Genomic DNA, 11748 nt, shown 5'->3' with positions numbered 1-11748 from the left:
GCCCTTTATCTTTTAATTTGGAATTTGTTTTGATGACTGAGGAGGGGTAAGTATTAAATTTTCCCAGTGGAGAGTCATTTGTTTCACCAGAGTAATCCATGCCTTCCTCATTGAGTAAAATATATTTGCATAAATATGTGTTTGTGCCTAGACTCCATATTCTGCTACATTGATCTATTTGTCTCTTTACGCCAACACTTTCCAGTTTTAATTATTATAACTCCACTATCTGTTTTGATATCTGGTAAGATAATTTGTTATTCATTTTTTTAAATTAAATTTATTGGGGTGACTTTTCAAGATGTTCTAATCAGATATTTCCTCTTTCCAATGAATTATGGAGTCAGTTTATGACACTCAAAAAACAGATGTAAGTGGCTGGACGTATATATGCACCTGTATGTGTGTAAGTGTGTGTGTGTGTGTGTGTGTGTGTGTGTGTGTATGCATCTGTGTGTGTCTGTATGTGTGTAAGTGTCTATAAGTGTATATGTGTCTGTACATGTGTGTCTGTATGTGTATATGCGTCTGTATGTGTGTGTCTGTATGTGTGTAAGTGTCTGTATGTGTATATGCGTCTGTGTGTGTATGTGTATATGCGTTTGTACGTGTATGTCTGTATGTGTGTAAGTGTCTGTATATGTATGTGTATATAGCTCTTTCCACTGAGGGCGCCTGAGTACAGAGACACAACAATAACACCAGACAAATTAACACCCAGATCTTGGTTTCTTAAAATTATTTTCCACTAAAAGGAACCAGAAATTTTTGGAGAAATAGCTAATTCCAGGACTGGGTCAAAACAAGCAGAAGTTGAAACTGAACATCTTCTTTGGACAGAAAGGAAGAGAGTGCTCAAAAAATGATGGGGACATGTCAAACGGACACAGGAGCCAGCAAGAATGGCTCCCCCTGGCCCAACCTGGGACAGTGTGGACGTTACAATAAATAAGATAGTAATGTATTATACCCATTGAATGAAAGAGTAGAAATAAGTCAATAAATTGAAAGCTTGATGAGGAACAGGATATGTATATAGTCTCAAAGTATCTCCCCACAAAATACTTACTAATTACAAAGGAAAAGAGTAACTTGTTAGTGGAGAAGCCTGGCAAGCACCACCTTAAGTATTAAAGTTAATATCACCATTAATGGGACCAATTGAAAACCTGTGATGCACAGCACACATTATTATTTCTATGGTATTCTTGCCAAAGATGCATAACGTAAATCTAATGAGAAAACATCAGATTAATTTAAATGAGAGGTATTCTGCACATAACAGGTATTTTCATAGTAAATGATAAATAATACTATCTTGTAGTATATAGTATTTTATATACTATATGTGGGAATAAATAATTATTTTCTTTTAAAGTAAATATTTTATATGTGTATATGTTTTCTTTTTTCAGATATAAATCCTTCTTCATCTTTTTAATATACAACTTCTTCCAGACAGTTCTCTGAATATTTACGAGTACATGTGCATACACATATATTCTTTCTAAATATGTGAACACTGTCACTTCTGTTTATGATATTCTACAAACTACGTTTCCCATATGTATAGATTCACCGCCTCCTTAAGTAGTCTCAAATATGGGTACACCAGCAGGTCATTTAGCTATTTCTCTTTGATTGCCACTTGCTTGCATCTTTTTACTCTTATAAACAGGCTCAATGAACATCTTCTTGCACATGCTCGTTGCAGACTACTTGATGTGTTTGTCTAGAGATAAAAAGGTGGATAATAGAATTCCTGGGCCATGCTTTACATTTTAATGGGTATTTCCAAATTTCTCTCTTAAATGTTCATACCAGTTTGAGCCTGCAAGGAATATTTCACAAGAGTAATCACAATGCACACACAACTCGGTGGTCTGTAGAGTTGAATGTTGAATGTGGCTGAGACTGATAGCTGTTGCTCAGTATCTGCTCTTCTTTCCTACTGCAGTACCATGTTTCCCCAAAAATAAGACCTAGCAGGACCATCAGCTCTAATGCGTCTTTTGGAGCAAAAATTAATATAAGACCCAGTCTTATTTTACTATAATATAAGACCAGGTTTTATAATATAATATAATATAATATAATATAATATAATATAATTAATATAATATAATATATAATATAATATAATACCAGGTCTTATATTAATTTTTGCTCCAAAAGACGCATTACAGCTGATTGTCCGACTAGGTCTTATTTCGGGGGACACAGGGTAATACAATTTTGTGCTTAGCACTGTCTGTCTGCCTAGACAAAGTCTACATTTCCCAAACTCCCACGCAGCTAATCATTAAATTCTGGTCAATGGGATGTGAATGGAGGTGATGTATTCAACTTCTGGGCAGTTCCTTTAGGAGAAAGGAGGGAGTCCTACGGCTCTTTTCCCCCTTCCTGCTGCTGGAATGCAGATGTGATGACTGGAGTTAGGGCAGCCATCTTGGACTATAAAATGAAAGCCACTTGTTGATGGCAGAGCAATAAAACAAAAGGACCTTAGATCCTAGATGATTGTGGAGCTACCAAACCAGCCATCAACTGCCTACCCAGACTTTTAAGTGAGAAAAAAGAAGTATTAAATAAAAGCCACTTTGGGGATATATCTGTCTCTGCAGCCATATCCTAAATAATATATCCTAAATAATACATTCACTGAATGCTGAAAGAGAATTATCTGGTAAGCAAAGAAATCATCTCAAATTGGGGAGATCATAAAAAGATTGTTTTATTTGATCTTTCCAGTAATTCTGCAAGGAGGAAAGTTTGTATATTGGTATTTAACTGCCATTAGTGTTGTAGATTGTTAAAAATGCTTATTGTAAGACTATTTTATTCCCCTTGGGAATTTTCTACACTGCTGGAGAGGGCAGGCCAAGGGATTCAGCTCTGCTGAAGGACAGGGAAAAATGCTGTCCAAACTAACTTGGGTTTTGGCAATGAATGCACATTTGTTCACCAGTTTAGCATTTGTTTAGATTTCACTGTTTTGAAAAATTAAGTGGTTCAGTATTTTAAATTTGTTCCTAAGCCCAGTGTAATAAATGACCTTTCTTCTTCTTAGGTCACTGAAAAGAATTTTCTTGTGTTTGTGGCTAATTCCTCAATGGCAGAGGCCCAAATAAGGGGACAGGAGGGACACTTAGGTCAAAAATAAACACAGGATGAGAGAAGGATCCTGGATTTCCACTGGTTTGTTCCATTTTCAATCATCCATACCGTTATATGTGAGTTTGGTTGAGTTTTATATGCAGAATAAGCTGTACACAAATTCTAGGAAATAATTTTGAATTACTAAAATTATTATTTACCCAACCTAGTTTTCCCCCTTGAGTTTTTAAGTTTCCTTTTCAAACCCATTGTTCCATTTCTAAGAATAAAAGAACAAAAATTAGCCATTGTTTTTAAGGAAGTTGTTGATTAATATTTGGTCCCATTTATAAGCTTAGCTAACTAAATACTTTCAAACATTGTAAACTGCATTTCTAAATTTGATATTCTGGATTTTCTTTGCAAGCACTTCAAGTGCCCAACATTTTTACTTACTCAATCCATTCTTATGAATCTAATAAATCACGCTCATACAGCACATTTGGATTTCTCTTCAGCATTCCAGTGATTGCTTATAAGACTTCAGTTTAAAAACTGCCTGTGTAAGCCATGATTCAATTACATTTTAAATTATAACCAACAAGTCTGACCAACATGTTACCCTAATAGTCCTACATCTCTTAAACATGGCTCTTAAAGTACGCAAATTACTAAATATGAATAGATTCCTTCTTAATGAAAAGATATGATGATGTTGACCCTATCAAATAGTTCCACATTGATTTCTGAATCTTACCTCACTTAAAATATGCTTACTGATAAAATCGTTTTCCCAGTTTGCACATTTTTAAAATTAACTCTAAATATTCCTGGGGCTTAGAGATGCTTACCTTCTAGGGAGATTATTACTTTCATGTAGCTAACTAAGGTTGCTACATGGAAAAATAGTATCTTTATTTTCACCTCTAACTGAAATTTAGTGTTCCCTTCAAATATGAATACGGCCACAAACCACAGTAGTATTAGCAGGACATATGACTCTATCACCAATAGAAATAACAGGTATCATCATGTCACATTATGGCTGTTACAAATACCTTAAAATATCTTTTATACTCAGCATTACTTTCAAATTATAAATTGTTAGGCTTGCTGCTAGGTCTTATTTATTTAATGCATTAATAAAGAAACTCGTATGACTATATCACAATATTTTCATGTATTATTGAGATACAATTAAAGCATATTAAACTGGAAATAATTAAAATGTTTCTTTAGGTAGGCCTTCATTGCTATGAATTTCCCCCTTAGGACTGCTTTTGCTGTGTCCCATGGATTTTAGGTCATTGTGTTTTCATTTTCATTTGTTTCAGGGTATCTTTTGATTTCTTCCTTGATCTCATTGTCAACCCATTCATGATTTAGTAGCATGTTATTTAGGTTCCATGTATTTTTCAGTTTTTTTCTTGTACTTGACTTTTAGTTTCATACCATTGTGATCAGAGAAGACACTTGATATGATTTCAATCTCTTAAATTTATTGAGACTTGTTTTGTGGCCTAACATGTGGTCTATCTTGGAAAATGTTCCACGTGCACTTGAAAAGAATGTATATTCTGCTGCTTTAGGGTGAAATGCTCTAAAAATATCAATTAATTCTATCTGGTCTAGTGTGTCATTTAAGGCCTCTGTTTTTGTGTTGATTTTCTGTCTGGAAGATCTGTCCATTGGTGTCAGTGGGGTGTTAAATTCCCCTACTATGATTATGTCACTGTTGATTTCTGCCTTTATGTCAGTCGATATATATTTTTATACATATACATTTAGGTGCTCCTATGTTGGGTGCATAAATGTTTACTAGGATTATGTCCTCTCGTTGGATTGATCCCTTTATTATTATGTAATGTCCTCCTTTGTCTCTTATTATAGTCTTCGTTTTAAAGTATATTTTGTCCAATATAAATACTGCTCCCCCAGCTTTTTTCTCATTTCTATTTGTGGGAAATACCTTTTTCCATCCCTTTACTTTCAGTCTGTTTGTGTCTCTCGATCTGAGGTAGGTGTCTTTGTAGACAGCATATGCATGGGTCTTGTTTTCTTATCCATTCACTTGCCCTATGTCTTTTGATTGGAGCATTTAATCCATTTACATTTAAAGTGACTATTGATAGGTACATAGTTATGGCCATTTTATTATTCATATTTTTAATCTTTGTTTGTTTGGTTTCTCCTTTCTTCCGCTTAAAGGAGTCCTTTTAACATTTCTTGTAATACTGGCTTGGTGGTAATGACTATCTTTAGCTTTTTCTTGTCTTGGAAGCTCTTAAACTATCTTCATTTCTTTTTTCTTTTTGCTGTTCTGATTGGGTGTTTTCTGCTACCTTGTCTTCTAAATTGTTGATCCAATCCTCTGCTTCATTTAATCTGCTGTTGATACCTTCTAGTGTATTCTTCATTTCTGTTATTGTATTCTTTATTTCTGACTGATTCTCTTTTATGGTTTCTACGTCCCTTATGTTTACTATCTCTTTGTTGAAATTCTCACTAATTTCCTTAAGCATTCTTGTAACAGTGTTTTAAACTCTGTTCTGATAGGTTGGTTGCCGCCATTTCATTTAGTTCTATTTCTGGGGGTTTCTCCTGTTCTTTTATTTGAGACATGTTTCTTTGTTTCCTCATTCTGACTGCTTCTCTGTGTTTCCTTCTATGCATTAGGTAGGTCTCCTGTGTCTTTCAGTCTTTGCTGGGTGGCCTTATGTAGTATGTATCCTATGTGGTCTAATGGCACAAATGCCCTGATCTCCTGTGTATGTGCTCCAGGAGTGTTCCTTGAGTGTGATGTGTGTGTTCTCCTATTATAGTTGAGCCTAGATTGCTTTTGGCATGTCAGTGGGTGGGATTGACCCCAAGCTGACTGAATGAGGGTTGGCTTCACCCACAGTGTATGAGCTGCTGTATGGAGGCTGACCCCTCCAAGTGGGGTTCGTCCCCACGGGCTCTTGTGCCTGTTAAGTCCACCCTTTGGGTGCGCCGCTTGTGGGGCCAACCAGGTGGTGCTCTGGTGTGGTCTGAAGCCAGTCTCTGGGTGTGTGGTCTCTGGTGTTTCTTGAGAGAGGCTCAAGAAACCTATTTCAGCCTTGCCTGTGACCGGCCCGGTGCTACCTGGTAAAAGCTATGCAGCTATATATGGTTGCTTGCTTCCTGTGCTGGACCTGGAGGCATGTGGGGGTGGCCTCACTGTGAACCAAGGCCAGCTGCTACCAGTATTGGGCTTGGAGCAGCTTAGCAAAAGGCCCAGGAGTCCCTGTGCCTGTTGTCACCTGCCAGCTGCTTGTAAGGCTCAGCCATTAAAAAAGACTCCTTAGATGCACAGGACAGGCTGGCTGACCTAGTGTTGACAGTGCCCCAGCAGTGCAGCCTTAGGCGGGCAGGGCTGGATTCCAGGGAGTTACAGGGTATGGGCAGTGGTTTTTACAAAGTGAATGCACTTTCGTTTCTTGCACTGGTGCCGGGGCTGCAACCACTTCACAAAAACAATGCGGCAAGCCACCACTTGCCTCTGGCTCATAAACCCCTCTGAATAGCCCAAGAGTGGCTGTAGCGCAGGTTTGGGGTCACTGCCCAGCACCAAAAGTTGCCCAGACTGCAGCAGGCGATCTGCTGTTGTAAAAGGCTTCCAGAGCTCTTAGGCATGGCTGGCCACTCCGTAGCCAAGAGTGCCCCCATCCCCACGCCCTGCGTGTGATGGAGTACTAGCTGTGCTGGGCAGAGACCCAGGACGTCACTACCGTGATGCGCATGGGTGGATTTTACCAGACCAATGAGGTCTCAGATTTGGCCCTTTGGGGGAGGGTTCAACATAGAAAAGATGGTGCCATGAGGCAGGCTCCACAGAGGGACAATGGCTGGTCCCTCCAGCCCTCGCCAAAAGCCACACAACTCAGTCTTTCCCTGCATGTCTCTGGCACCTTTCGAGTTGCTGCCCCTCCACCAGAGACCAGGTGAGTGTTTGCAAGCGAGTCTGTGTGCGGGCCCTCTAAGAGGGCGCCTGGGTTTCCAGCCGCCTTCAGTCTCACTGGGACGGACAGGGTACTTGCTGATTTTCACTGCCAGATGTTGTGGGAATTCCTCTTCCCAGTACAGGACCCTTGAGCTGAGGAGCCCGGTGTGGGGCTCGGAAGCCTTCCTCCTTTGAGGGGTCCCTCCCAGCGTTCAACCACATACTATCTGTTGGTGTGGGGTCAGAGCCCATTTCGCGTCTCCACCCGTCCTGCCACTTGGTGTGGCCTCTTCTTTAGATCCTTAGTTGCAGGGGTTCTGTTCAGCTTGTCTTCAGATGCTTCTTGAGGTTGATTGTTCAATAATTTGTTTGTCATTTTGGTGTGATCCTGGGATGTAGCAGGCACAGGATCTACCTTATTCGCCATCTTGGACCTTCCGATTTCTTGTGATTTTAAATAAAAATAAAAAAATTATAAAGCATGACCTATCAACCCAAGCCCCCAAATAATTTTCTAAAATGGAACTAAATTCTCAAAATACTTAGCAAGTATCAAACTAGCTTGTTACGTATGAAATGCTTAAAGCATGATTTTTCTAATCACCAAATGATGACTCAAGTTTTCAACAAATAGTTGATGTGTGTGGGATGACACGGTCACATCCAATTGCATGTCCCCTTCTTCGCTTCTTGGTGCACTTTTCAAAATGGGGCTCAAATGTTCTCTCAGTAGTAGTTGAAAAGTTATTTTCCCTGTGTGTTATTTCTATATAAATGGTACATCGAATTTTGGGGATACAAATAAAAGCTTTTCTTTATAAAGACTGGTCTAAAACATTGTGAGAAACATGCCTTCTATGAAGTTTGTATTAAAAACAAAGAAGCAATCTATTGGGAAACTATTTACTAGAGAGATGTTGAATGTATGTTTGCATCTGTGTTCTTGGGTTACGGAGGATGTGAGATATATATATATATATATATATATATATATATATATATATATATACACATACATATATATAACATATATAAGTAAATATATAATAATATTTTCTTATGTTTATATATGTAATATATAATAAAAAATATTTCATTTTTCTTGGATGAAGGAGTATTTTATATTCCATGTGTTTGCAAAAAGTCCCACCCCACATATACACTGCATGACATATTACCTCTTCTATAAGTACCCATGGGAAAACTTCTCTCCTGTACCAATATCAAGAAAAATCTGATTTATTCGAGTAGTCCTGTTTGTTTCTATCATATGGACATTGAGAATCATCAACACAGTGAAGCACTTTGAAATCCATGGCTTTCAGTCTTGGCTTTGCAGAGCTTTCGGGGTTCCTTCAAGACACTATAAGTACCCACAGGAGAAAGGGGTAATGCATGAGCTTGGGGCTAGGATCCTTCACCTCCTTTTTTCATACAGAACTTCTGTGCCTTTTTTTTCTTTCTAATTCATCTATAAAAATATGGAACAGTTCAAGAATTTGCGTGTCATCCTTGCCCAGGAGCCACGTTGATCTTCTCTGTGTCATTCCAATTTTAGTATAGGAGCTGCTGAACACAACGTGGTTACTTTTGAATAAAAGAACGTTTGAAAGCCACTGATGTCATTGATCACATTTTCCTCTTTGAACTGGCTGCCAGGAAGCTCAGTATCTAATTCTTAGTCCACCACTGACAAGTGTTTAGGATCTCTTAGCTCACATTTTGTGTGTAAACCTCACCCTTGACTTTCATTTCTTTTCCTCCCCATGTTTCCCCTTCACTGTTTTTCTTGCAGTCTTTCTTCTGCTGCTATATACGTGGTTTTGCATGCTACCTCAAATCCGTTTTGAGAAGAGCCAAGGTTTAAATGAATGCATTTTAAAAATGGAGTCCTTTTTTCTGTAGAGGAGATCTTTGCAGGTGAGAAAGAAATGTGTATAGAAACAAGGCATGATTTGACATGGCGAATACACGTGTGTGTTTGTAGAATATGACTATATATGCTGGATACATTGTGAAGTTTGTAGTTTTCAAGATTCCTCTGATCTTCTGGCTTCAGAGGACATTCTCTTGGAAAACTCTGGGGGGAAACAGTGTTTTATTCCAGGCGAGGCATCGCCTGTGGTCTACACTCCAAAGAATCTGCTTTATGGCTTAGCATTTTCAGATTTTGTCTGCTCGTATTACGCTGGGTCCTTATAAAATGAACCCAGATACTTACCAAGAAGAAATCAAGGTACAGAAAGGGGGCACTCCTGCCTAGGAAGGTGACTGGATTTTAAGCAGTCTTGAATAAAAATTGGGAGTCTTAAATCTTATTTCAGCTTCTACCTCATCTGCTGTGAACCTGGGGTCACGTCCTCCTTCACCCCAAGACAGGGCTTCTACCCTCTGCTGCACACTGCATTACCAGGAGAGCTTTAAAAATATACTGATACCTCAGTCCCTCTTCCAGAGTCTCGTTTAATTGGTCTGGGGTGAGGCCTCAGCATGGGGATTTTTGAAAGCTCCCCTGGAGATTCTAATGCACAGCCGGAATTGAGAAAACTGCTCTGAGAGAAGAAAAAAAAAAAAAAATTAGTAAGTACCTGCCTCCAGTTGCTCTCTCAAGGGGCCGTGGGGTGTGGCTGTGATGTATGAGAGAATGAGCCAGATTCTGATGAAGGAGCAAAATGGCTCAAAGGAAACCCATTAACCCTTTGATTCTATACCCTTAGTTAATAAATTTTCTTCAAATTTCCCCCACGATCTGCAAAAAGAAACACATTTCACGTCCTGACCCTGTACACACACACACACACACACTTAATGCACAAAATTCACTTGGTATTTTCTATTCCAATCTATTCCATTCGATTTCTTTAAGAACAAAGTTCTGCTTACTACCCTGTTTCCCCGAAAATAAGACCAGATCTTATATTAAGTTTTGCTCCAAAAGACGCATTAGGGCTTATGTTCAGGGGCTGTCATCCTGAAAAATCATCCTAGGGCTTATTTTCCAGTTAGGTCTTATTTTCGGGGAAACACGGTACCACTGTTTAAACGACATTATATTAAGTCTCATGGGCCAAGATAAATTAAACACTTCTGAAGAGCATTAAGACGCTCAATTGATAATGACTTAGAGCCTTTTGCAAAGATGCGATGGGAAGTTGTACGTACACTAATAATATTTGTTGAGTAATTGCTAATGCCAGTGACAGTCATAGTAGAAAGTGTTTTACAAACATAATCTCAGTGAATTGTCACAATAAGAATAATATAATAATAATAATAATAATAATAATAATAATAATAATACAAGATAGGTGCTGTTATCTCCATTGTAGAGATGAGCAAATCAAGGCCAAGTACCGATCTATGTTCTGCATCTAGAAAGCCAAAGAGTCATCTTCATCCAGAAGCAGCAGGTCTATGGCTTACCTGACTCATGGGAGAACAACTGTGCTTACTGAATACATTTGATTGTCTGAAGTTTTGGGAGTAGAAAGCAGATGGACTAAGCCATGAGCAGAGGTGGATCCCGGTATAGTGAGGCCTGCTGCATACATAATTTGGGGACCTTATTTAAGAAAAAGAATGCCAAATTATGAGTCTAAAATTAGGTACAAAAGTGACTATTTCTTTGAATTCAGAAAAAAACTTCACAACAAATTCAGATTTTAAGAAGCTGAAAAATACCACAAACATCACAATGTCCCAACTCAACTTTCCCTTGTCTGGATCCCCAAAATGCCACTCCACACCACCCTATTCAAGGTCAAGTGCTACAGTGGGGACTCCAAGTGAAAAGAGACCGTGGTCTCTGCTGATTGCTGCTAAATGTCAAAAGCAAATGACTTTTGTAAATTTGACATCAGCAAGCAACCATGTGAACACATTTGTCATGCGGGAGACCCTGCTCGCTGCGCCATTTGTCATGCAGGGAGGCCTGCAGGGTCTCTGCTCCCGCTCCCCATACAAGAACGCAGGATATGGTGAGGCCAAAAAGGAACACCCACGGAGCCATAGGCAGGGGAATCATACCACTATATTCTCTCTGGCGGCACTATACTCTCACTGGAGGCTGGATCCACACTGTCCACAAACCGCCATCCACACTTGCCAGCCCAGCCGCCATCTTCTTGCTAGCCCCCATTCTTTCTCTCTTTCCTCTCTCCTAGCGTAGCCACAGCAGTTATATTAGTGGCCAATGGCTCACTGGTTACAGCTGACGGCCAACTAGCCACAGCTGATGGCCATCCAATCACAGTTAATGGCCATTTACTACCTGAGCCAGCACCTGTCTATGTGAGGCCGAGAGCCTGGAAACTGCTTTCTGGGGCTCTGTCCCCACAACATTTCTAGACCCCTGTCAGGGCCTTAGAAAGTGGCCCAGCAAACGAGTGCCCCAGGAGCTTAAGTTTCATCCATCAACTTCCCAGTAACTCCACAACTGGAGTCAAAGGCTCCCTATTATATCTCAATATCAAGGGCTTTGGAGACAGCTGGATCTGAAGTCAGCCCTGGCTCAGCCACCTTCTGCCTTCTTTGAACTGAGACTTGAACATTTAGAAAAGCTTCTACCTTTCTGTCTCTTTGGGGGATTAAAGGAGATAAGGAAGGGTTGGGCTTTGAGTTGCCAGATTTAGCAAAGAAAAATATGACACCCAGTTCAATTTGAATTTCAGAGAAACAATGAATACTTTTTT

General features: G+C 39.3%; 1 non-coding gene across 1 annotated transcript; it reads right to left on the bottom strand.

Annotated features, from left to right (window-relative positions):
* Positions 1-8532: 8532 nt before the first annotated feature.
* On the bottom strand, positions 8533-8634 carry LOC141568333 (U6 spliceosomal RNA). The gene has a single exon (XR_012491484.2). It is a non-coding gene; the product is annotated as a U6 spliceosomal RNA (small nuclear RNA).
* Between the last annotated feature and the right edge of the window lie 3114 nt (positions 8635-11748).

This window comes from Rhinolophus sinicus, chromosome 13 (genome assembly GCF_057876585.1).
Source record: "Rhinolophus sinicus isolate RSI-liver-muscle chromosome 13, RSI-T2T, whole genome shotgun sequence".
NCBI classification, from domain to species: Eukaryota; Metazoa; Chordata; class Mammalia; order Chiroptera; family Rhinolophidae; genus Rhinolophus; species Rhinolophus sinicus.
This window is presented reverse-complemented; position numbering and strand designations above follow the sequence as displayed.